General features: G+C 31.5%; 1 long non-coding RNA gene across 1 annotated transcript in view; it reads left to right on the top strand.

Annotated features, from left to right (window-relative positions):
- LOC127560034 (uncharacterized) overlaps window positions 1-20,541 on the top strand; it is a 34,467-nt gene extending 13,926 nt beyond the window's left edge. Inside the window, exon 2 of the long non-coding RNA XR_007953255.1 lies at window positions 20,231-20,541. This is a non-coding gene — a long non-coding RNA (uncharacterized LOC127560034). The remainder of the gene's footprint in view (window positions 1-20,230) is intronic.
- The last annotated feature ends 6,347 nt before the right edge of the window (window positions 20,542-26,888 follow it).

Genomic DNA, 26,888 nt, shown 5'->3' with positions numbered 1-26,888 from the left:
TATCCAAGAAATTGAACTTGACCAACAAGTACATAGTTGCCCATATTTGGCTGAAATAGGGAGGATAACAAGAAGGGGACTTAAGTGTGTCCTTAGGGGGCTAACAGGGAGGAGATAGCAGGAAGACTTTAAGTATGTCCTTAAGATAGCAGGGAGGAGACACTTTGCAGGGAGGAGACACTAAGTATGCCCTTGACCTTAAAGTCCTTCAGGCCTACTCAAACTTTGAAATAGATGAAGCCTTACTCGATTTTCACAACTGTCTTGAAAGATCTCATTTTATCTCATTCATTCCTTAAACTTATCACCTTGTTTCTTGCCTCCATGATTTCTTATAAGTTATTCCCTGCATAAACTTAATAATAATCTAGGGTTTGCCTATATGCTATTTCCAAATGATTTCCATCTTTTTAGAATCTTCTTTTTTTTTAAGGCTTATTACATGTGCTATTGATGAGGGTGAACCCTGAAACGCTCTCCTGACAGAGACCCACCCTTCAGGGCAGGTAAGAGATTTCATTCTGTTGGAAATCTTGGCAGGGACAAACTGCACCCTCTATTGAGATGCTGATTAACCCATAACCACTCCCAGTAGTTCAAATTTAAGTGGTCTCATTCAGTTGGTATTCTGGGCCTGATATTCCTATTGAGTAGTAGTCCAGGACCACTCCCAGTAACTGGAACTCCCTGTTATTGAGTGGCTGAAACTCCAAGATAAGTAGTCACTTTTCAACTAAAAATCTAGGCCTGGGGGTATACTACTTACTAAATTAGTTAGAGAAATTTTAAAGTAATTTAATTGGGAAGGCATTATATAAATAAATTAGGTAAATTATCTATCTATATATATATATATATATATATATATATATATATATATATATACACACACACACATATATATATATATATAAACTTTACTCAGGAACAATAAATATTACTTCAATTATTTAGAAAAAAACTTTATTTGCATAAAAAGTGTTTATGATTATATTCATATAATTCCTGTGTCTGTTTTGGAAGGTATACTCTCAGATATTTTATATTCCATGGTTATTTTAAATGGTTTAAAAGAATATTGAAGAATATGGCTGAAATATAGTGTATTTTCCCTATTTTTCTCATCTGAATAAATCTATTTTAATTTTAACTTTGTCTGAAATCATGATCACCACACCAGCATTTTTATGTAATAAATCAAACGCTTTATTTTAGGTTTTTGTATATTTCTTATTTTATAGCATTTCCAAAAAACAATATCCTTTAAATTCCCTTTTTATGTCTGCTATAACATTACATTTCACAAATAAATTAATCCCATTCACCTCATACCTATAATTTCCTGTTATATATTTAACTCTTTCCTATTGTCTCTCCCTTCCTTTATCATCATGTTTCTGTCCTCACTTCTCCACCTTATTTCTATCTCCTACCTTGACCTTCTATTTCTTAACCTACCCACTCTTCCATGAATCCCTTCCTTATTTTCCCCCAATCTATTGCCCTCATTTCTTTCTGAATTTAGAAGATCATAATATTCTTCTAAACATACAATGTGTTCTCTCTGTTACCCACTCCTGATGAGCGTAAGGTTTCGGTATTACACACCTTACCACCTTTTTGGTATTGATTTTTCTTTTTTGTCCCTCTTTTGTATGGGATAATTGTTCTTTTATCTCTCTCTACACATTCACCCCATCATACTCAGTTCAGTCCAAGTCTTTCCTTTACATATATATATATATATATATAATTTATATATAAATTTTTCTCAATTGTATTTTATTTTCCCTTATAAATGTAAAGATAGTTTTCAACATCCATTTTTTTAATTTTTTGTTTCAATTTTTTCTCCTTTCCTCCCTTACTTCCATCCTTCCAAAGACAGCAAGCAATGCAATATAGGTTATATATATTCAATCCTTTGAAACATATTTCCCTATGTATCATGCTGTGAAAGAAAAATCAGACCAAAAGAGAAACATTAGAAAGAAAAAGCAAACAATAACAACAACAAAAGGTGAAAGCACTATGCATTGATCCACATTCAGTCTCCACAGTTCTTTCTCTGCATGCAGGACATTTTCTATCCCAAATTTATTGAAATTGTCTTGAGTCACTGCATTTCTGAGAACTAAGACTATAATAGTTGATCACCACATAATCTTGTTATTGTGCACAATGTTCTGGTTCTCCTCACTTCATTCAGCATAAGTTCATGTAAGTCTGTTCAGGCTTTTCTGAAATCAGCCTGCCCATCATTTCTTATGAAACAATAATATTACACTATTTATATCTATATCTATATCTGTCTATCTATCTATTTATCTATCTATCTATCTATCTATCTATCTATCTATACTATACTGTAACTTATTCAACCATTCCCCAAGTGATGGGTTTCCCTTCAATTTTCAATTCCTTGCCACTACAAAATAGCTGTTACAAAAATTTTAGCACACGGGAATCCTTTCCCCTCTTTTATTATTTCTTTGCAATACAGATCCAGTAGGAGAATACTGTACCAAAGGATATTCAAATTTTAAAAGCCCTTTGGGCAAAGTTCCAAATTACTGCCCAGGATAGTTGGGTCAGTTCACACCTCCATCAACAATGCATTAGTGTTCCAGTTTTCCCACATCCCTTCCAACATTTATCATTGGCTTTTCTTGTCATCTTACCTAATCTGTTAGGTGTAAAGTGGTACTTCAGAACTGTTTTAATTTTCATTTTTTCAGAGTCAATAAATAGCTTTAATTTCTTTATCTGAAAATTATCTGTTTATATGCTTTGACCATTTAAAATTTGGGAAATGACTTTTTTCTTTTAAAATTTGACTCAGTTCTCTCTATTAGAAATGAGGACTTTATCAGGAGCACTGACAATAAAATTGTTTCTCAGCTTTCTGCTTCTCTTCTAATTTTGGCTGATTGATTTTATTTGTGTAAACCCTTTTTAAGTTCATGTAATCAAAATTATTCATTTTGTATTTGATAATGTTCTCTAGTTCTTCTTTGTCCATAAATTCCTCCCTGCTTCAGAGATTCAAATAAGGAGACCAAGTGTTTCCCTAATTTGCTTGTAGTATCGCTGTTTATGTCTAATTCATGAACCCATTTTGACTTTATTTTGGTATGGGATATAAGATAAGCCCAAACCTTTTTTTGAAACTATCCAAATAAATATGATAGCCATAAAAGAATTGATATTTTCATATTTAAAAAGTAAATGATTTGACCTTTATTGAATCCCTTATAATTAGTTCTTAGGGTTTATAGTTTTCCTGGATGTTGTATCTCAGCTCTTCCCTAAGATTTGTGCTGTTTTTGTCACAAATACCTGAAAGCCTTTCAGGCCATTAAATATTCATTTTCCCATACATGATTATACTTAACTTTTCCAGAAAAATTATCTTTTGTCATGACCCCAATTTTTTTTCTCTGCAAAAAATAAAATAAAAGCATCATTTTTTACAGGCCATTAAGGTAAAAGATGATAAAATTGTCCATTAAATCTACCCTTTTATTTTTAGAAGTTTAGTTTGGTAAAGAGAGTGATACAGTAAGGATGATAGGGATGATAGTCCCAAAAGAAGGTTTTTTTTGTCTTTTTCTTGGGATGATTGGGGAACTAATCACATTTATAAAGAGCAGGAATAGAATTGATCAATCAGTAAGCACAAGTATACTTAAAGAATAATAGACATTATTATGCGAAGAACTGGGGATAAAAAATGCAAAAATATCTCCTTCCCCAAGGAGTTCCAAAGAAGAAGATAAAATGTACATATATCAGTATGTACAACATAAATGCAGAGTAGGAGGAAGATAGCTTTGTGAGAAAGGCAATGATCAATGAGGAATTCAGCCAAAGTAAATGTAAGCAGGGTATAAGCAGAAGACTCGGCTTTGGGAGAGAAAGTTTTCATCATTCTGAGAAAGGAGCAAAGAGGACAAGTAATAAAAATTAATATTGTAGAGAGATTTTATGGTGAGAAAAAGTGAAATGAGGGAACACAAAAGAAGCCCTTAATCTTTTCAATGAAGTTGGATAAGAAAGGGATGACAAGATTACACTTTTGGGGTTGAGAAGAAAGTTTGGATTACTTTCTTTTTTTATAAAAGTTGGTTTTATATAGTAAGTACTTAATTTTTTTTTTATTAAATAACTTTTTATTGATAGAACCCATGCCAGGGTAATTTTTTACAGCATTATTCCTTGTACTCACTTCTGTTCCGATTTCTCCCCTCCCTCTCTCCACCCCCTCCCCAAGATGGCAAGCAGTCCTTTACATGTTGAATAGGTTACAGTATATCCTAGATACAATATATGTGTGCAGAACCGAATAGTTTTCTTGTTGCACAGGGAGAATTGGATTCAGAAGATATAAATAAGCCGGGAAGAAAAACAAAAATGCAAGCAGTTTATATTCATTTCCCAGTGTTCTTTCTTTGGGTGTAGCTGCTTCTGTCCATCCTTGATCAATTGAAACTGAATTAGCTCTCTTTATCGAAGAGATCCACTTCCATCAGAATACATCCTCAAACAGTATCATTGTTGAGGTATATAATGAGATATATAATTCTGATTGTGGCTCCTCAGTATTTGAATTATTTCTTTCTGGCTGCTTGCAATATTTTTTTTTCTACTTGGTTTAATAGTTCAGAAATTAGGTACAATATTCCTTAGAGTTTTCATTTTGGGGTATCTTTCAGGAGGAGATTGGTAAATTATTTCAATGGCTACTTTACCTTATAATACTAAGATATCAGGGTAATTTTCCATCATAATTTCCTGAAAGATAATGCCTAGGCCCTTTTTTTTCATCATGGTTTTCAGGAAGTTCAATAATTCTTAGATTGTCTCTCCTAGATCTATTTTCCAGGTCAGTTGATTTTCCAGAGAAGTATTTTACATTTTTTTCTATTTTTTTTTTTTTTTGGTTTTGTTTGTTTGATTCTTTATGTCTTATTGAGTCATACATTTATATTGTTCACTTATTTTTAATGAATTATTTTCTTCAGTTATTTTAGTGCCATTTATATTTGGCCAATTGAATCTTTAAATGAGTTATTTTGTTCTTTGGATTTTTTTCCATTTTGCAAATTCTGTTTTTCAAAGAGTTGTTTTATTTTTCCATTTCATGAATCTGTTTTTCAAGGAGTTGCTTTCTTTTTCCATTTTGTCAAATCTATTTTTAAGGAGTTATATGTCTTTTCCATTTCACTAAATCTACTTGTAAGTTTTCTTCAAAAAATTTCAGATAATGTTTCCTTTTCCAAAACCTCTTGCAAAGTTTTCATTTCCTTCCCCATTGTTCTTCTAACTCTCTTTTAAGATCCTTTTTAATTCTTCCAAGATAGACTTGTGAGATGATGGGGAACTATTCAAATCAGCCTAGGGTGCTTCATCTGGATATGATTTGTTTTTAGTGTCCTCAGGATTTGAAATCTGTTCTTCTCTTTCTCTGTTAAAAAATTATTTATGGTCAGAGTTCTTTTTGCTTTTTTGCTAATTTTTTTTAAACAGTGCTTTTAAGGCAAAAGGGAGATTATCCAAGCTTCCTCCATAGGCAACAGTGGTTGAGCTTGGTAAGTGCTGACTAACTTCTGAGTTCCATGATATTCTGGGGTTTAGGTGCTCACAATTTGCCTTTTGTATTTGTATTGGATGTCTTATAGCAAATTTGCTGATCTACTGGCTTGCAATCAAGACAGAGTAGCCAAAACTGCTGTAAATTCCTCCTTCCGTATGACTATTGGCTCCCTGTGCTTGGCCCACCTATGCTCGGCCTGCCTCCCACAATGCTCGATTTGAAACAGCCTTTTTCTGGAGATCTTCCAATTTATCTTCTGCTGGAATTTTATTAAACTCCAAATATTTGTGGGTTCTGTCATTCCAAAACCAGCTCAGAAGCTTAATTAGCTGTTAATTTGAGGGACATGAAGAGAGCTCAGAAAAAAGAAGTGTCTCCTCTCTTCCATCTTGGCTCCATCCCCCCCTTGGATAACTTTCTATGAAGTTATATAAAACAGCAATTAAAAATTAAATGATTGCTGTGCAATTGCAAGGGAAAGTTGAGCTTAAATAACATGAAATGTTAATGACTAATAGGTCATTTCTTCAAGCAAATTTTGTTATCTTGAAAACAAAAGTTTTGATTTTCTATTATGAAACATATATAGCTGGCATCTGGTAGAGAAAAGGCAAGCACTTGCCTGAGCTCTCTCCTAACCCCTCCAAATAACTTTAATAATGCCTCAAAATCAATTTTAGAAGAGCTGAGCCAAGAAAAGGACAGAGTAAAAAAAAAAAATCAGTTGAAGATAACTTTGAAAGTGGGTAGGAAAGGTCTGTTATATCAGAGTGAAAGGGGAGCACAGTCCAGTATAGAGCAGTAGGTTTTGAAGGCAACTGAATCAGTGACAGCAGCAATGATATCCAGACTTCTCAGCCATCTGATGGTAAGGCACCAGACAATTAGTCAGAAGGTCATCATAGGGGTCCTTTTTCTGGCCCTGGGGCAGGACTTTGTTTCATTGTCTATACTTGCCTCTGGACTATAGTCCTTGATCTCAGTCCCAAGATGAGAGGTAATATTATCACACTTCAAAGCTTGTACCCCCAGGGGAACTATGATCTTGCTCACAATTATAATGTAAAAAAGACTGTTTGAGGTTGCTCAGAGCAACAAAATTAGAGCATAGGCCAGAAGAGTAGTAAACATACTTCCCCTTGATGATACCACTTCAGAAAAACTGAAAACTTACAGGTCTTCAGACTTGATTCTGAAAACAGCTGTATAAAATTCCTAAAGCTTGGGGGCAGTGTCTCCTTCACTCCAGAAGAAAAATCTGACTTTAACATAGAGTTAAACTGGGAAAAAAATGAGCAAACAACAGAAAAAGATCTTCATTATAGAAAGTTTCTATATTCAGAGGAAGAAAGCAAAGTTATCCAAAGCTCCAAAGAAAAATATGAATTGGTCTGAGGCCACAGAAGAAATTTTAAAAGGATTTTAACATAAAATTAGAGAAGCTGAAGTGTCATGGGAAGAGAAATGAGAGAAATATAAGAAAATCATGAAAAAAATTTAGAGCTTGATAAAGGAGGCACAAAAATATCGAAGAAACTAATATCCTATGGCAAAAGGGGTTCAAAAATCCAATGAAGAGAATGCCTTGCAAAGCATAATTGGTCAAATGGGGAAAAGAATTACAAAAATTGACTGCAGGAAAAAAACTCCTTACAAAGTAAATTTGGCCAAATGGAATAAACAGAACATGCACTGAACAAAATAATTTTTCAAAAACTAGAATTGGGCAAATAGAACCAAATAACTCCACAAAACATCAAGAAACAATATAACAAAATCAAAAGAATGAAAAACAGAAAAAATGAGAAATATCTCATTGAAAATAAAACATTTACCTGGGAAACAGAGCAAAAGAAATAACTTAGGAGTTATTGGAGCACCTGAAAGCCATACTACTTTTTAAAAAAAAGAGCTTGGACAACATCTTTCAAAAAATAATCAAGGGCAGGGGGCAGTTAGGTGGCACAGTGGATAGAGTACCAGTCCTGAAGTCAGGAGGATCTGAGTTCAAATCTGGTCTCAGACACTTAACACTTCCTAGCTGTGTGACCCTGGGCAAGTCACTTAACCCCAATTGCCTCAGCAAAAATAATAATAACAATAATAATAATAATCAATAAATATTTCCCTTATGTCCTAGAAACAAGGTAAAATAGAAATTACTAGAATCCACTGATCAACTCCTGAAAGAGATCCCCAAATGAAAATTCCCAATGCTCCCAGGTCAAGGAAAAACTATAATTAGCCAGAAAGAAAATAATCAAATATTGTGAACCCCCAGTCAAGATAATACAAGATTTAGTTGTTGCTGCTTTAAATTAGAGAATGGGAATATGATATTCTGAAAGGCAGCTGAAGTAGGATTATAACCAAGAATAATCTACCCAGCAAAACAGTATAATCCTTCAGAGGAAATACTAGATAGACATTGAAACAGAAGTACTTTAATCATTGTTGATGAAAAGACCAAAGCTAAATAGAAAATGTGATTTTCAAATACAAGATTCGAGAGAAGCCGGAAAGAGAAATGATAAGATATTTAATAAGGTTATAACTTCCAAAAACTCTCTCACTATTAGGACAGTTAAAAGAAGTATATGAAGACAGAGGACATGGATATGAGTTGAATTTGATGCAATGATTATTATTTTTTTAAATTAAGTGATGAGAAATAGAAATGCATTGGGGAAGGTAGAAAGGGACAAGTAGAATAAAAGAGACCAAAAAGATTTTATAGTGGAAGGGAAGATGGGTCATAAGGGGATAAGCGTGTAACTGTAATTGACTCAAACAAAGAACAATATACACACCAAGTTGGATATAGAAATATATCATACCCATAGAAAAGTAGTAATGGAAAGGAATAAGAGAAGTGGGTGGGGACTGATAGAAAGGAGTGCAGATTGAAGGAAGTAAAAGTCAAAAGCAAAATACTTGAGAAGGTACAGGGTGAAAAGAGAAAGTAGGATAAATAGGAAAAATTAGGAAAGAAGGAAATGCATGATTGTTAATAATTACTATCAAGAAAAGTTTTATAGCAAGCTTCTCTGATAAAGGTTTCATTTTTCACATATATAGAAAATGAAGCCAAATGTATAAAAATAAGAGTCATTCCTCAATTGATAAATCATCAAATGATATGAACAGGTGGTTTTCAGACAAAGTAATCAGTTTTCTGTAGTCATATTAAGAAAGTCTTCTAAATCACTATTAACTGTAGAAATGAAACTTAAAACAACTTTGAGCTACTACTCCACAACCATCAGATTGGCTAATATGACAAATGTTGGAGATCTAAGAAAATTGAGGCATTAATGAATTATTGGTAAAATTATATACTGAGTGAACTATTCTGTAGAACAATTTGCAATTATGCCCAAATGGCTATAATATAATGTATACCATTTGACTCCAAAATATCATTCAGAGACTTTTTTTTTTAAAGAAAGAAAATCTGTAAGTACAAAAATATTTATATTAGCTTTTTTAATGGTAGCAAAGAATTGGGAATTAGGGAAATGTCCATTAACTGGTGAATGATTGGAACATGTTAATGTTTATACTATTATATCATAAGAGATGACAAGAGGGATGCTCTCTGAATAAAATTTATGTGAACTTATACAAAGTGAAATAAGCAGAACTAGGAGAACATTCCATACAGTAATCGAAATCTTTTTGTAATTAAGAAATGCAAATAATCTACATATTTTGGTAATATGTGATCCAATAAAATTCTGATGGACTTAATGATGAAAAAAATGCTCTCTAAAAATAAATAAAATTTATTTTTATATCTCTAGATATAAAGAATTTATGGAGTCAGAATATAGATCAAAACATACATTCTCTTTGTTTTTCTTGGGCTTCTTTGAGTGTGTGTTTTTTTCCTCCCACAAATATGATTAACATGGAAATAAGTTTTGAATGACTGCATATGTATATAGCTTATATCAATTGTTTGTTTTCTCAGTAAGAGAGGAAGAAAAAGAGCAAAAGAAAATTTAGAATTCAAAATAAAAAGCTACAAAAATGTTAAAAGTTATTTTCCACATAATTGGGAAAATAATAAGATTAAATTTTAAATAAAATGTTTAAATTTTTTTTTAAAGAAACATCAGGGCAGCTAGGTGGCGCAGGGGATAGAGCAGCAGCCCTGAAGTCAGGAGGACCTGAGTTCAAATTTGGTCTCAGACACATAATACTTACTAGCTGTGTGATGCTGGGCAAGTCACTTAACCCCAATTGCCTCAGCAAAAAAAGAAACATCTACATAGATACATTTATCCATGTGCATAGAAATACACCAACATATGCAGATACATGTCTATAATATCACATATAAATATACATATCTATTTTTTTCATGACACAGAATTATAAAATTTGAACTTGAAAAGTTACTTCTGCTTTAGATCCTTCATTTTAAATAGAAGACAAATGAATACAAGAGAGGTTAGAGACAAGCTAAGCTGAAATCCAAATCCAGAATTTAGATACTTTTATAGTAGTCTGTGAGGTTATATTGCTTTGCCCCCTAGAGTGAAAGAAATGCAATTCCCACTAATCCCAATCTAAGGTTAGATGATTTAGGAAACTACCTATGTAGAACTGTTGTTGTTTAGTTGTTTTGGTTGTGTACAATTTTTTATGATTCCATCTGTGGTTTTCTTTACAAAGATACTAGAGTTTCTTTCTCCAGCCCATTTTACAGATAAAGAAACCGAGAAAACAGGGTTAAGTGACTTGCCCACAAACAGAGCTAGTATCTAAGGCCAAATTTGAACTCAGGAACATTCATTTTCTTGATATTCTATCCAATGCACCATCTAGTTTCACCCATACAAAAATAAGAAACTATTAAATTGTCAGTTCTTCTCCACTAACACTAACAGGTTGCTGCATAAAATACTAACATGTTAAAAAGAAGCCTCTAGCATATAAAGCTATTAACACTCACTAACAATTAGCATTGATTTAGTTGTCAAATTATCTAGCTGTCACTTAGAAAATAGCAAAGTTGTAAACAATTAGGAAGGGTAAGTTTGTATAGGTAAAAAAATGGAAAACTAAGAAAAGCCATAAAGGATGTTAAAGAGCTGGCTCCTGAATTATTAGAGAATCTGGACATAGGAAGAATGGAGAGAAGTAGCAGGCTTTGAGGAGAAATTTGAACTTGAAAAATGAAAGGTAATCAGAAAAAATGTTTTATTTGTCTCTAATTCATTCAACTTCAAAATATCCTATTTTCCTTTTTTTTTTTTTTTTTTTTGGTCATAGTGGGTTATTTGTAGTTTATTTATTTATTTTATAAAAAGGAAGCATAGAAGTTCCATAAATATATATAAGATCTTCCTACTTTGTATTCAAATTCATTTCAGTAAAATATTTTAGTTCTGAATACAATTGTGATTTAGTTTATCAAATTTAGTAGAGATTTCTTAGAAAAGTTTCCTGAATTCCAGTGCATCAACAACATTTGTTTTTCTAATTATCAAAGAAGGAATTCATAAAGTATATCAGGAAATCCTCACCCACCTCCTTTCCAGATTTAGCCCTGTTTCCTGATTTCAATTTCCATGAGGATGTGTTGTAACAACTCCTTTAAGAGAAAAAATGAAAGTAAGCTGAAAGAGTTGTGAAAAAATATAACTTATTTACCAAGAATTATTTTCACCTATACATGTTCATGTATATGTATATGTATGAAATGTCAAAGATAGTAGTGATCATAATGGAATCGCTCTCATAGATTTGGGGGACTTGTAATCAAATTGTGGCAGGAAAGTAACGGGGAATTAATGAAAATATTAGATTCAGAGAAAAGCAAATAAGAGTGTTTGCTTTCCAAAATGCATTCCTTGCAATAATGTCAAACAAGCATGATCATTTTATAGATATAGAAATTTGGCTTAGAAGGATAAAAAAGTTCATCTGTGGTTTAAAAAAAAGTGCAAAATCATTCAAATAGAGATTTGAACAATGCCTTTCTTGATTAAGAATCTGATACTCTTTCTATATTAAAATTTGAGAGGAAAAAAGGCAAATGAATCTTCTTTACCAAAAAGTGAGCTACCTATCACTATTTAGGGAAGAAGTGAATAACAATCTCTCTGAGGAATTTGAAAAGGGGTCCTGAATAGATCAAAGATTGATTTGGATGAACTGAACTGTTTATTTTAATTTTAATATTCTGTAATATTTTTAAATCCCAAGTCATATTCAAGGAAATTATGAACAAGCAATGTTACCAAATCACAGTATACCATCTGCTTATGTGCTTTTTCATTCATAGCCATTTGTAAATATCATAGAAAGTGATAGCCTCTCCCTTCCTTCCCTACACAAGAACTCAAAGTGCTGTCCAGAAAAAGATTTTTTTTTACTGTCTCTATTTCCTGCATTATAGGTTAAAATAATGAGAAAATAAAAGTATTGTCAAAATTTTCACTTAATTCTGCAGTAAAATATTTTGATTATTTTAAAAGGTTATTTTTAAAAAGTATTCTTTCAAAAATTATTTTAAAGTCGCATAAATGTTTATTAAACGAAAAGAGCTGGTGAAGCTTTAAGATAGTAGTTCAAATAGCTAGTGTATGTTATCCATTCATTTATCATCTTCTGGAAGTCTCATGATAATATTTAAAATTTCTCTCAATATATTGATGTTATTATCATTTCCTGAAATTCATTGATCAATAATTTATAATAGTCCTGTACAATATCAACAAATTGGCAAGCTGCTTGTTAAGAACACATATGTATATATATATATATAAAACACATATATATGTATATATAACACATATGTATATATAAGAACATGTATGTATATATATGTATATATAAAATTTAAATTTTATATAGAGATTCTTTTGCTTTAACATCTTTAATATTGCTACTTTTGTTATCTTTTCTAGATTTGAGAAAAAGATTCTTGCAAAAATCTGAAGCACTGAAAAATCTGGTTTACTATATATTCATTTGATAGAATTAATAGAATTTACTTTCAGAATTTCCTTTGATTTGACTATTAATTTTTAAAACAGATGTTCATATTCTACAGATGAAGAAATTGAAATCATTCAAGTAAATTAACTTGCCTAAGACTACATAGATACAAAGTAGCAAAGTTAAAATCTGAACGTGATTATTAGGCCTACAAATCCAGTGTTCTTTCCATTACAGTTAATATTTGTATATTCGTTTATCTGGCAATTCATGCACAACACTTTTTAAACAAACAATACAGTGCTCTAATGTCATCGATTATGTAGGTGCCACAAAGTAGGACATAATCCAGCCAGCATAGTCTTAGGTCTCTTGGATACATACAGATACATTTCCAGGCTATCCATCAGTTATCTTTCATTCATCACTATCTTCTATGATTTATTTTCCATGCAATTCATCTTTAAAACTATTCATCTCCAATGACATACATCACTTCATTTCTTTTTTGGGTAACTTCTATTTTGTATTACTCAAAGATTATGATATTCAGGGTTCACTGATCTTTTGAATTGGAAGTTAAAAAACTTTTTGTTGTTGTTACAAAAATAAACAAGGGATTATGAAAATTACTGATTGAAAGTGATGACAGTTGCCCCATATTATTTAAATTGTCTTTTATTTTGGTAAAAAGTATGTTTAAATAGTGAATATTTTTATGAGTACTTTGAGTTTACCTGGGTATATTGACTTCTAGATAGTCTTTATACATTTTGTGATTATTGGTTACTTATCAGAGCATTTCAAGAAAACTGTATTCTAAGGCATTCGAGGAGAGGAACTGTGCTTAGCATTGATATGGAAGCATGCAAAATGTCAAACCCAAAGATCATTTGGATTATATTAAGATATACATATGTAATAGTATATTAAGCCATATTAGGTATTCATATTATTAATTCTTTTCAATTTTAGTAGTTCCACTCATATTCCCACTTTTTCCACTAAGAAATTCCAGATGTGAAATTTGTGGACAATTTATTTTTTCATAGTTGGTTTTAAAATATATTGACATACTTTACATTAAAAAATGCATAATTCAGCCATTGGTTATTATAGAATTTAGCATTAAAGGAGTTACAAAATAGTTCTTTTGAAGAAGTGAAAAAGTGGGATTGAGCATGCAAAATTAATTTCATAATTTATTCCCAGATATTTTCATTTCCATATGTGTGGCTTAATCTGGCAAGTCAGCAGTTTTATAATAGACAAATATCCTTTCAAGTTCCAACATTCAATGAGATAGTCAAGAAATTTTAAAAGCAGTTTTTATAATGTCTGGCTTAAATTGTTGTAGATGCACTTTATTTTTATAAACCTTGCACTTGGCATTATTCCAGTTATATAATGCCTTCCATTAATAAAACAAAACAAAATCTTGTGATATAGTATATGCTCTTGAAAGAACACTTAACATCTTAGCCTAAAACTCCTACTGAAGAAAAGCAATCATGTTCTAACATCAACCCTTTGTAACTACCATTGATTATTGCATTTAATGTGCATTATATTACCTTTTATATTATTATAAAGGGAGAGACAGAAAGAGAGACAGACAGAGGTGGAAAGATAGACAGAGAAAGAAGGAGAAAGGAGGAAGCAAAGGAAAGGGATAGCATATAAAGATAAGCATAGCATTAAATTTATAAAGCTATAAATAAATGAAAGATAATATAGATTGTCCTCCTCTTTCTCCTAACTTTGCCCTATTGGTTCATGAAATTATTTTTGAATTTTAAAATATTTTGTACAACATAACAGAGCTAGTCTTGAAGCTAGGAAGAACTGGATTCAGGTTCTGGCTTTGAAATATGTTGGTTATAAGGCTCTGTTATTTAATTTTTTAATCCTACAGATTTGTTTTCAAACTTCAACTGGGCCTTACTTCCTTAAATGATTCCCAATGACAATGACCAAAGAAGTTATCTTATTATTTTTTTTTTTTTTTGCTGCTCAAAAATTTTCCCTTTTCATTTCTTCCCATTCCTTTGGTTGAAGACCACATTATTTTAAGGATTTAATTGAGGCCATATTTTATGAGTTTTTTCTTTTGTCCTTATTTTCATTTTGAAATACATTACTTCAGAAATACATTAACTAGGTGGTGCAGTGAATAAAGTAATAACATTAAAGTCAGAAGAATCTGAGTTCAAATCTGGCCTCAGACAATTAACACTTCTTAGATGTGTGACCCTGAGCAAGTACTTAACCCCAATTGCCTCAAAAAAAAAAAAAGAAAAAAAATACATTACTTCATTTGCTAATTTTACTGTCTTCTTTAATGCCTCCAAATGTGTCCAAGATTCTCTTATGCTTAAAAAAATGGAGAGAAAAAATTTGCCCTACATTTTAGAACTGCATCTTCAAACTGTTATCCTATACCGATCTTTATCTTCTCCAATTCCTAGAATTCTCAAATCCACACTTGTTTCTTTCGTTTCCTCTTCTTTCACTCACTTTTTAATCTGAATTTTGATCTCATGACTCAATTCACAATGCAGTCTCTACAAGTCCCTGTTCTTTTTTGAGAGAATTGTTTCTCTATGAGTAAGTCAAATGACTTCTCAGTACCTCACTCAACCCTCTAAGACTAGATCCAGATAGGTTGCTTGCTTGTATTAGTACATGATGTTTTTATAGTATGAACTTATAGAGAAAGAGAGAGAAAGAGAGAGAGAGAGAGAGAGAGAGAGAGAAAGAGAGAGAGAGAGAGAGAAAATAATATAGGGTTACTGTTACATAATTAGGTGGATTATTTTCCTACATTCAGTTCATCACAGTACACTTGAAATAAATATATATGATTATACTTAGTAATTTATACATTTCTATAAATATTTTTGCTAATATCTTATTTAACAGTTTAAAACAACATTTAATGATGACACTGATAAACAATTTCTTTTTAAAAATATATATAATACCTTGGTTTGGGAATTAGAATCATGTTTGTCCCAGAAAAGGATCTTATTATAGCACTATTTTTATTATGGAAAATACTTTGGTTAACATAACATTGATTACTCTTTAAATATTTGATAGAATTCATTTAAAAATACATCAGACTTAATCTTTTTGTATTTTAAAGTTTTATCGTTTTATCTTTCTATGGGTAGCTATTTAAGATTGCTTTTTCCTCTTACATTAATTAAGTACTTTACTTTTTTAGATAATTATTCCTTTTACATTTTGCCAGCAGATAATTTTATATAGTAATTTCTGATAGCTCCATTTCCTTGTATTTCACCTAGTAATATTTTTATTTAAGTAATTTTGTTTCCCTAATTTTTCAGTTATGACAGATAACATTTCCCATTCTTCCCCACTTTCTTTTCCTTTCCCCTAGTTTCTGGCAATGAGATGGCCTTTCTTACCATGGTTTATCTCCTTACATGTATTCTTGATTCTGTTCTATTCATTCTCCAGAAAAATGATACTTCAATAATTGTTTATCTCTTTCACAAGTTTAAATAAATCTTTTCTATTAGTTCCTTTCCTATTACCTTTAAACATTCCCAAGATTCCCCAATTATTAGGGGGAAAAATCTTCACTAGACCACTATATCCTCAAGCTATCATCCTATAAGCTGTCATTTCTCCCTTCCTCAGCTAATCTTGTAAAACTGTACTTGTTTTGTATACCTCTCTTATTCTTGACAAATACTTTGGTTTCTGATTTCATTACTATATTAAACTTCTCTTGACAATGTTTCAGTTTGGTTGTCTTTAAAGTTTTAAATTTTATTTATTTGTCCTTTGTTTATATTTTCTGTTTGGGGATTGATAATATGTTAATTTTATAGGTCTTTTTAAGAATTGTATGAAATTACATTAATTGATGCTGAGTGAAGAGAGTTGAGCACAGAGAATGCAGTGACAGCAGCATTGTGAAGATGACTGGATTTGGTGGATTTGGTGGATTTGGTTCTTCTCAGCAAGGCAGTTATCTAATACCTAGGGACTTATAAAAAGTACTATCCACTTTCTAGAGAGAATTGTGGAGTCAAGGTACAGATCTAAGCATACTATTTTCACTTTTGTTGGTTTTTTTTTTTTCTTGTCTTTTTGTCTCCTTTGCTTCTTTCACAATATTACTAGTGTCAAGGAATGTTTGGTATGATTGTTCATATATAGCCATCAGACTGCTCCCTTAGGGAGGAGGAAGAGAGGAAGAAATGGGAAAAATAGAAATCAAATTCATATAAAAGTAATGTTGAAAACTAACAAATATTTTAATTGAATTTTCAACTCAATTTGTTAAAGTTTTTCTATATCATTTATACATATGTATATGTATATATTTTCCCATGAAAAATTATTGCATTCCCAAAATGTTGGCCTGTTTTCTCATGTTCACATTTACTTTCATATTAGCATTAACAGATTTGCCTTTTTTTTTTTTGACTTACATATTATTTGCTATTTAGTTATTTAGTTTCTATTTAGGGCTATAATTTTTGCTCATGTGTGTTTTACTGATAACTATGTGTTATTGTGAAGAAAAAATATGTTTAATATCCCTGACTTTTCTTTATTATTTAAAAATTTTATGTTAAAGTACATTTGTATCGCCAGAGAAACTGAGCAAGATAAGAGATTAGAGAACAATTTAATAATTTATTTAATGGAGAGATTTACTGGGACCAAATGGATCCATGGTTTGGTCCTAGGGCTGAATGAGACTATCATCTCAAAAAATCCAGCAGCAAATGTCAGATACAAGATTCTTTTATAGGGTAACAAGAACAATGACATAATGACCTGGATGAGGATGACCTAATGAGGGGGGAGGTACCTAGGATGACATAATGGGAGGTACTAGAGAAGCTCCTGATATTCTAATGACATCTAAAATGGATAAAGACCTTTATCCCATCAAACATTAAGAAGGAATGATTATAACCTGAGGCAGAGTAACTGAAAAGGACAATTAGGGAAACTGGGTCAGGACATTAAAAGAGAATTGTGGCACAACACATCATCATTTTTAAGTAAGACCTAAGCATGGAAGATGAATTTTTAAAATAATCAGCTAAATCATGTCAAAATAATTATTTTGAGTAAAATATTCAAATGATTAAACAAAGTGAAATTTCATTGACTGAACTGTTCAATTATTGTTTTCTTTTCTTTGCATCATTTTTCTTTTTTCTTTCTTTTGCATCATTTTTCAAGTGCAAAACTGGCCAATAATTCTGAAAAAGAAGTCAATAGACTACTGGTACTTCAAGCTTGCTTTTATTAAGAACCTCAGTCATTACATTGCTAATTCACCTTTCTCCAAGGTTACCTTTTTAATTTAATGGTTCCATTATAGCAAATTTAGCATCACCAAGAAAATTAGCCCCTTCCTCTAGAACAGATATGATGAATTGACTATATGTCAATGGCTAGAAACCTCACTACCAAGACTTATAAATTGCTATAGGCAGTCAAATTAAGCTCCTAAAAATCTAATTACTTCCATTTTGTTGTAAATGAATTTAATTCTTTATTAAAGAAGTTAGACTAAAAGACCTAGGGATTATCATTCTCTTTAAATTAAAAGACTAGTTTGATGGTCTCCAATCTCACTTCAGGGATATGCTTTGTCCTGGGACCAATGAAATCACCGAAGTAAGTGGAAGGAATGTTGGAATTTCAGAGTCCCAAGGGACGTTAGAGATAATTTAATCTGACCCTAATGATTTTGTAGATATAGCTTTCTACTTTTAACCCCTGACATTTTTACCTCTTAATAGTATAGCTTTTGAGTTGTCTCAACAAAAGCCTTTAAATTTTTTTCTTACCTATTTTAATAGATCTATGATCTTATCAAATTAGCAATGTTCTCTAAAGATAGAAATTTCCTTTTTGCCCTTCACAACTTTCTCTTTTCTCATTTGACTCTTGTCACAGATCATGTGAATAACTCACAATTGGTCCACAAGCATGTTGGGGATCTTACTTTAGCTCTCTTTACATTGTTTATACCAAATGGAATATCTAGACTATTAATCATTTTTTATCCCACTACAACTGTGACTCCCTAATTTTCTAGTTGTATACTGATAGCATCTCTCTGATACCATCCCCTCATATTTTCTGTATTGTGAACAAAACATCAACTATAAAAATATCAGATGAAATCTTTACCAAATATAGCCCAGGAGTTCTCTTGAATTCTCTAAAAACAGGTATTTGTCAAACAACAACTATGTGCTTGTACTCTATTGGCATTGAAGCACTTTACAATCGTTATCTCATTTGATTCTCACAACAATCCTGAGAGGTAGATACTATTATTATTCTCATTTTATAGTTGAAGAAACAGAGGTAGATAGCACTTAAATGATTTTTCAGGGTTACCCAGATAATAAATGTCTGAGGCCAGATTCGAACTAAAATTTTCCTAACTCTGCTTAGATCTTTATTTAATGTATCACTTAGCTGAAAGAAAGATATTTATCAAAACCTTGAGAACAGTATAAAATTACCTTATGAAAAGTTGAATGTTAGATTAAAGTGGAGATGAAAGGAAGGAAAAACAATATCGACTAAGGGTAGGAGTATAACAAATTTTGTTTTGAGGAAAGTTTAAGTCTTAAATTGGGTGATACACAGGAAAAAGATGTCTAGTTCCTTTTCACAATGTTTCATGTTCCATAATGTCTTGTTCTCTGAAGATATACTGCTATTTGTCAATATTCTAATACTAATGTGGTATTCAGAACTGCACAAATGTGTAACTAAAAAGGAGCAGCAATATATGACCTCTTGTTATCTGAGCACCAAACATGCATTAATTCATGCCAAATAGGTTTAAATTTTGTCAGTCACATCATTGATGTATGAGCAGCTTATGGTCAGCTCACTCAGGAAACGAGAGCATATAGCAGTTGAATCACTGGGATTTCAGTTAGGAAAAAACGTGAATTTGAATGTTGCTTCTTACAGTTACTAGTTATATTATCCTAGATAAGAAAATTAACTTTTATCAGTCTGTTTTCTCATAAACAAAACAGGACTAATAATAATCTTAAATCAAGGGTTATTATATGTTGCCAAACAGGAGAGTAAATGTAAAGCACTATGCACAATTTAAAGTTTTGTATAAAATTTAGCTATTATTTATTTTTAATGAAATCCCCCTAGCTGTTTCTTCAAATACCTATTTATAAACCTAGATTTTCCCCAACCAGGTGCAATTGAGCATTAAAAAATACTAATTGTAATAAAAAACTAAGATATTAAAACTAGTAGTCATAACGAAACAAGGGATTTTTGTTCATGTGATATTTTATTTTCTTGGTTTAAGACAAGTATTTAATCTCACTGAATGTGCTGACCGATAAGGTCCTATCATCTAAATTCCTGATAAAAATGTTCATCAGACAAGGCCAACAGTGGATCCTTAGAATATGTAATAGTTTGTTACTAATAGATATCCATTCATTAATAAATATTCAATTTAACAAGCATGTCCTTTGTGCCACCTATATTTTAAAGCATAGGACTAGTCAGTAGGTACCACTTTGAATTTAGCTGTTCAACCAACTATAGTCATTGAACTAAAGTTATTTCTTTAGCCATCATCAAGGGAAGCAATTCTTATAGAAATAACAATTATTTCTTTTACTGCAGGTCCCAACTTCTCAACAGCCATGGCTACTAAATAGAAGGAAAAAGAAAGTTTTCACCATCAAAATCACTGATGCCACCAAATGATTCAATGCAGGAAATAGTTGTGTTTTTCTCCTAGTGGGAAGGATGTTTAAAAAAATATGTTACTATGTCCTTCACTGCCAGATCCTAACTCTCTATAAACTCTCTCTATAACTCTGTTTCCCTATAATAATGAAAACCTCTTGGGATTAGGGACTGGGCTTGTTTTTCTATTTGTATATGCTTTGTAGAATTCCTATCATATGTATTTAATAAAAATATTTTTATTATTCATTTTCCCATACATCTTGCATGATTTTGACATATGCTTAGGAGACAGCTTCTTGGGAGAAAAACCTTTTAATATTTAGTTCCCCTAAATCAAATAATTTAAAAATAATCAACAATTATGCAGTAAATTTACTATAATCTTCATTTTTGTAAGTTGTTTTCCTCAAAAGTAAAACATTAGTAAATGGAATATCAATTGCCAAAAAATTGCTTATACACTTATTACATCTTTATCAAGGAAGCTTTCAATACACATGCAATTGATTCTTCTATAATTTTATAGGGATAGGAAAGTAAATATAAACTTGTAGTTACTAATATTATCTTGGTCATTTACTTGAGTAACAAAAAAATCCATTATTTTTCTAAGAACATGATTAGTTCTTAATAAATGTTTAATTAAATTTTTAAAAATTGAATTGAGGGAAACCTGTGTTCAAATTCTATTTCTTTTATTTACTAGGTGTATAACTATGTATAAGTCATTTTACCTCTTTTAACAACAGGTTTCTCACCTGTAAAATGGGATAACAATCTTATATGGTATTAAAAGCCTCCCTGAGATAAGACATATAAAGGACTTTGCAAATCTTTAAGTGCCATGTAAAAATCATATATTTTACTATTACACAGTATATGCACAATCAACAGGTACAACTCCCCTATCCCTGTCACAATTCTTTTGAGACAAAAATCATCTGAGAGTTGAAGAAAACCTAAACTTAGAGAAGATTTGGCATAGCAAGGCTATTGCTAGAGAGAAAGCATTGAGAACCAAATGGCTCACGTAGGGTGTGGAAATAGGGAATGGAAAATGCTATCTGGTTGCTATTTTATCTAATTATTTTTGCTAACTTTTTCCCTCAGCTGAATCATAATCACAATATGTATTCAGTGGATATAAAAAGGTGCTTTGACTAATTAAGTCAATCCTTTGTGGTTTGTCTTTTGCAATGATTTCTAAGGAATCTTGTCCCCTACTATACTCTGGGAATGTGAGAGCAATATTTATATTTAATAACAAAATCATCCCATTTATTTCACTGTAAAAGAGAAGGAAAAAATGAGTTGGGAAATTCAGCTATCCAGAAGGAGAAACTAATATTGATAAAACATGGAATTTGATGGGAATTTGTATATTATGTGCAAGTTTGACTATTGGTTACTACAATTTTTAAGCCTTTCCAGAAACAAAAAAAAATGTTTTGAAACAAGAAAATTTAAGCTTTTTTTCTTAAATATTCCATTTGCTAAGAAGATTTTGCTTTTAATAGTATTAATCCAACCAATAATTGTTTTTGCAAACAATTGACTATGTTGATTATTAATCATCAATCTTTTTTTTTTCAGCATCACTTATTGTTCCCTTTCATGAGTTTCAATTTAAAGACAACTGAAAATATTAACTAGTTAAGGAAATCTAAAATTCAGTGCCAAATTGAGCTGGTATATAGAATTCTGCTATAGCTATCAAAATATGGAAATAACGGTATTATTTCATTAGGTACATTTCCCAATCATATTGTTAAATTCCCCTTACTATTTAGATTATAATAAATTTTAAGGAAATCCCTAGTTTCCCTGTTTTTGCCTTTATATTCTATATTGCTTAGTAGAGTTGATTGCTAATTTATTTCCTTTTGTTATGAATATATATGTCAGAAATTTACTAAGTATAATTTTGTCACATTGTCAAATGTATCTGAACATAACACGAGAAAATATTTGATACACAATATTTTTATTCCTCTTTAATTCAGTCTTCTCCCTGAGGGTTCTTCTGAGATCAACATAAATTGAATGTCATTTGCATATGATTTGTCTTTATGCCAAACTGGCTGCAATTTATTCTTAAGTAATTTTCAAATAATAATTTTATTCTTTTACCTCCTGTTATTTTCTTCTTTGCCTATCCATTTTCATTGACCTAGGTCCTATAGAATCTATACAAAAATACTTGACATAGATGCTCAAATTGAGATTTTCCATACTTTTTTAAAGTCATGAAAATATTATATTAAAAGAATAACAATTAAATCTTAAAAACATAAAATTTTAAAAAATGTGCATTATATCTAAATTGCAATGAAAATGTGGTTACAAAATAGGTTAAAATTTAATTACTGTTTCAGAATCCCAATCTCCTTCCAAAGTTCAGCTTAAGTGTTATTTGCATGCAAAATCTTCAGTTGGTTTCTTTCTCAACTTGTTAATGTTCCTTCTTCAAGTTATTAAACAGAAACTTTTATCTCTAAATGTAGTATTCTTCCCCTCCCACAGTTGTAAGCTCCTTAAGAACAGGACTTTTTTTTTTTTTATATCCCTGTCACTAAGCACAGAATCATGTTGTATAGAATACCATTTAATGAAGGTATTCTGAAAGACAGATGATGGAGAAGGAGTAGATTAGGAAGAAAGAGAGAAGAAGAAATGAGGAAAGCTAGAGCATAGTTTATTAAAATATTAGCTACTTTTTGTATTTGTGTGAGGGTCATAATAAACATAATAAATTTTTGTAAATTCTTCAACTAAATAATATATAGTCACAATATTTGATTGATTTTAACTCTGACACTTTCTATTAGTCTATTTTAATTAATTCCATGTAAACATAAACAATAGCAAGCAAATTCTGACTAGGAATACTTAGTCATTTTATTTGATGCCCCATTTCTTTTCTGAACATTGTTTCTTGGTTTTGTTTCAAAATGTTTGTTTCCATTATTATCAGGAGAGAGTTGTTTTTGTTTGTTTTTCAGTCAAAAGTCTCCCATTTGATTGTCAATAAATGAGATTCTCAGAGTGCCTTATATCTAGTAAATTGTCCAGTTTCATCTATATACGAACATAGTTGAGATAAAAAACAAACAAACATGATGTTAAAAACTGGGAGATATTTGTCTGACATAGACAAAAGGACCACCAAAAGAAGAGTGAAAGAGCTTTCAAAAATATCAGCTGTAGCAGTACCTTATTTATTTTATAACTCTCTCCCTAAAGTTTAACTTTTTTTTTTCTGTTTGTATACTTTATCAAAGAAAAATGTAGCCTTGAGCCAGAGAAATTACACTTTAAGGTTCAGTTTAATAACTCTTGTCAATGTTAAAATAATTCACTTTATGTTTATAAACTTAAGTATAACTTGTGGGTCTTATTTTATTATTTATTTTTTCTCACTTTCAATTTAATCAATTGGGAGAAATGACTAGATGATAACAGTTCCAATCAACCTCAATCTCACATCTAAGAGTAAAAATGAAATTAAAGGAAAAGACTAGGAGTAAAAATATAGGTTCCAATGAAGTGAAGCATTTTCAACAAAATCTAAAATATTAAGATTCTTGAATCACATAACTTCTATTTTTGAAATTTTATTTACATGAAATATTAATATGCATTTAGACTGTTATCTTGGAACCCACCATTGGCAATAATTGACATTTATAAAATGTTGTAAGGTTTGCAAAATGCTTTAAAAATGACCCAGATATAAGTACTATATGTGTTAGTATATTCAAAAGAGAAATGAAGAAATGAGATTTAGAAAGATTAAGAGACTTTTCCCATTTTTTATAATAGTATCAGAGATAGGATCTGAACTCCAGTCTCTCTTGACAAAGTATAGCACTCTTTTTACACACTAAGCAAATTCTCATTTGGTGATTTAAACTGCAAAATCAGCGAGTTCAGACTTTTGCCCATATATCTATTTATCCTCATGTAAAACATGATGAATCATTTTTGCTGTGATAGAACCTACCAATATAAAATAAAATAAAATAAAAAATGACATAGGATCATTGAAGCTATTTAATTGGAAATAGTTCAAAGTTCATCTGTACATTCAGTGTTCACCAAGTCTCTTGCACTGTCAAACAGATTCACATCATATTTATTGTAGTGTAATAACTATTAGATCTCAGCAAATTCAAAGCAGTTCTGGAAAGGGAAAGTATCTTTTATTAATAATGCAGCAGCTGAACATTAAAGTACTGTCACTATACTAGTTTATGATGCAATAAAAGTGTTAAAAGTGCATTATTATACAAGTGTAGAAGAACATTAGGCCATAAGTGTGCTTTAAGTATTGCATAAAAAGAAATAAGAACAAAATAAGAAGTAAGGCTGATGCAATAGAGGTGAAAGCTATATAATACTAATTTAATGCCCTATCATTTAAAAAGCTATTATTATTTCTTTTGAAATGTCCAGCTAACTTCAATAATGGGAAATTTTTGAGTAAACCATATTCAGTTTCTCATATATTCTGGAAGATGGTAGTATAAATTGGGAACTGAAGCCAATGACAAAAGACTTTCTATACAAAAATAAGTACTTGGCATGGGACAAAGAACTAAGATCAGGGATTAAGGGAAGAGGTTACAAGTGTAAATCAGTGAGAAGACTTCTTCTGGTGAGAATGTTGTGCGAAATGTTGTGGAAGATCTGATTTCACACAGAAATCCCAAATCCCAAAATATGTTAAAAGGGATTTCAGAAAAACTAATGATAAAGAAATCTCAAATTATTCAGGAGTAAATTTTTCTATCCAGACACACACAAATACCCAAAAGAAAGCAAAGGCTGATAAAATGGCCAAAAGAAAGACTCTAATATCCAGTTGTTGGAATCCTTACTAACTGCTAACTAATTAGAGTTGATCTAATCTTACAAGAAGATTTTGGCCAGAACCTGAAACAAGGTACTAAGTAGAACTAATTAATACAAGGCTTGTGTTCACACCTTTACTCATTGGAGTTACAAGTATGCTAGCTTCACAAAGTACACTTTCTAACTTCAAGGGAGTTCACACCTCCCTTAAAGCTCTTTGGGCCAGAGAGCACTATGGGAGAAAACCCATAATCCCATTCTCTCAGAAGATTCGCATATAAGGAGAGAGAGCTATTAGAGAATACATTTTTTCTCTTGGCTGGCTGGTCGCAGAGGAGAGTTCAGCTGGACTCGAGAGGAGCGACTCTGGTGCAGAGAGCACTTTGACGGATTTCAGTGGAGTTACGCTAGAAGCCCTCTCTCTGCCGCAAGGTAAGACAGAATACATTTTTTCCTCTTGGCTGGCTGGTCGCAGAGGGGAGTTCAGCTGGACTGGAGAGGAGCGACTCTGGTGGCAGACAAAGAGTTTTCAGAGGATAAAGCTACGAGTGGAGAGTTCAGTGGACAACCAGATTCATCTTCATCTCACACCACTGTAGCTGGTGGCTGGGCTCCTGCACGCCCCCCACTGAGACCAAGCTGGTCTGAAAGACTCACCAGAAAGCTAGCCGAGCCCCAAGTGAAGGAGACTAGAGATTCATTCCATCTCTGTGTTGGTCGGAGGCTGAAGAAAGCAGAGGCAGAGGCTGAAGGACAGAACCTTTGGATTTGGAGACATCCAGAGGGCTCTAAGCTAAACCGGCTGTGTTTTGAGAAGAACAAGAACTCCAACATTTGAACTCATAACATCCAGTCATATAAAGATATTATCAGAGGATTCTGGAAAATGGGTCACACTGGGAAACCAAGTTAAAACTAATAAATTGGGCAGGAAGCGAGAAGAAAAGGAAAGAAAGTTTGAATTCTTACAAATAATTTTATTTATTTTTTCCTTATTTTTTTTTATTATAGCTTTTTATTTACAAGTTATATGCATGGGTAATTTTACAGCATTGACAATTGCCAAACCTTTTGTTCCAATTTTCCCTCTCCTTCCCCCTCATCCCCTCCCCCACATGGAAGATTGACCAATACATGTTAATTCTTACAAATAATTTTAAAGCCACCCAACATATTGAACCATGTGACATTGAAAGTTAGCTCCAGTTGCAATAATCAGAAAACAGATTCCCAGCCATAGTCTGTCAGAACTAAGTTGTGTATAAAATTCACTCTATCTAGGGAGATTTTTTTTTCCATGTTTCTACAATAGCTAGTGTCTGATGTAGGATCTGGACCTCAGTTTCCCCTGACAAAGTCTAGCACTTTTTTGACCAAACTAAGCTATTTCTTATTTGGAAATTTAAACTACAAAATCATCAAGTACAGACTTTTGCCTATAAATCTATTTATTCTCATATAAAACATGATGAATCATTTTTGCTGTGATGGAGCTTTTCAATACAAAACAATGCTCTATTGGTATGGAATCAGTGGAATTGTTCCATTGCTAGGGAGATAAAATGTAGGCCATGTATTTCAGAGAGTAGTGAACCACAGAAAGAGATAGGACCAATTTAGCATGTCATCACTGGTCTCAAAAGGATTGTGTAGGAAGCTTGAATTTAATATAATCTCTAACATTCTACTAGGGATTAGTAGTAATATTTAAAGTAATAGAATTAGCTCCTATTTG

Source organism: Antechinus flavipes, chromosome 1, assembly GCF_016432865.1.
Source record: "Antechinus flavipes isolate AdamAnt ecotype Samford, QLD, Australia chromosome 1, AdamAnt_v2, whole genome shotgun sequence".
Lineage (NCBI taxonomy): Eukaryota > Metazoa > Chordata > Mammalia > Dasyuromorphia > Dasyuridae > Antechinus > Antechinus flavipes.
This window is presented reverse-complemented; position numbering and strand designations above follow the sequence as displayed.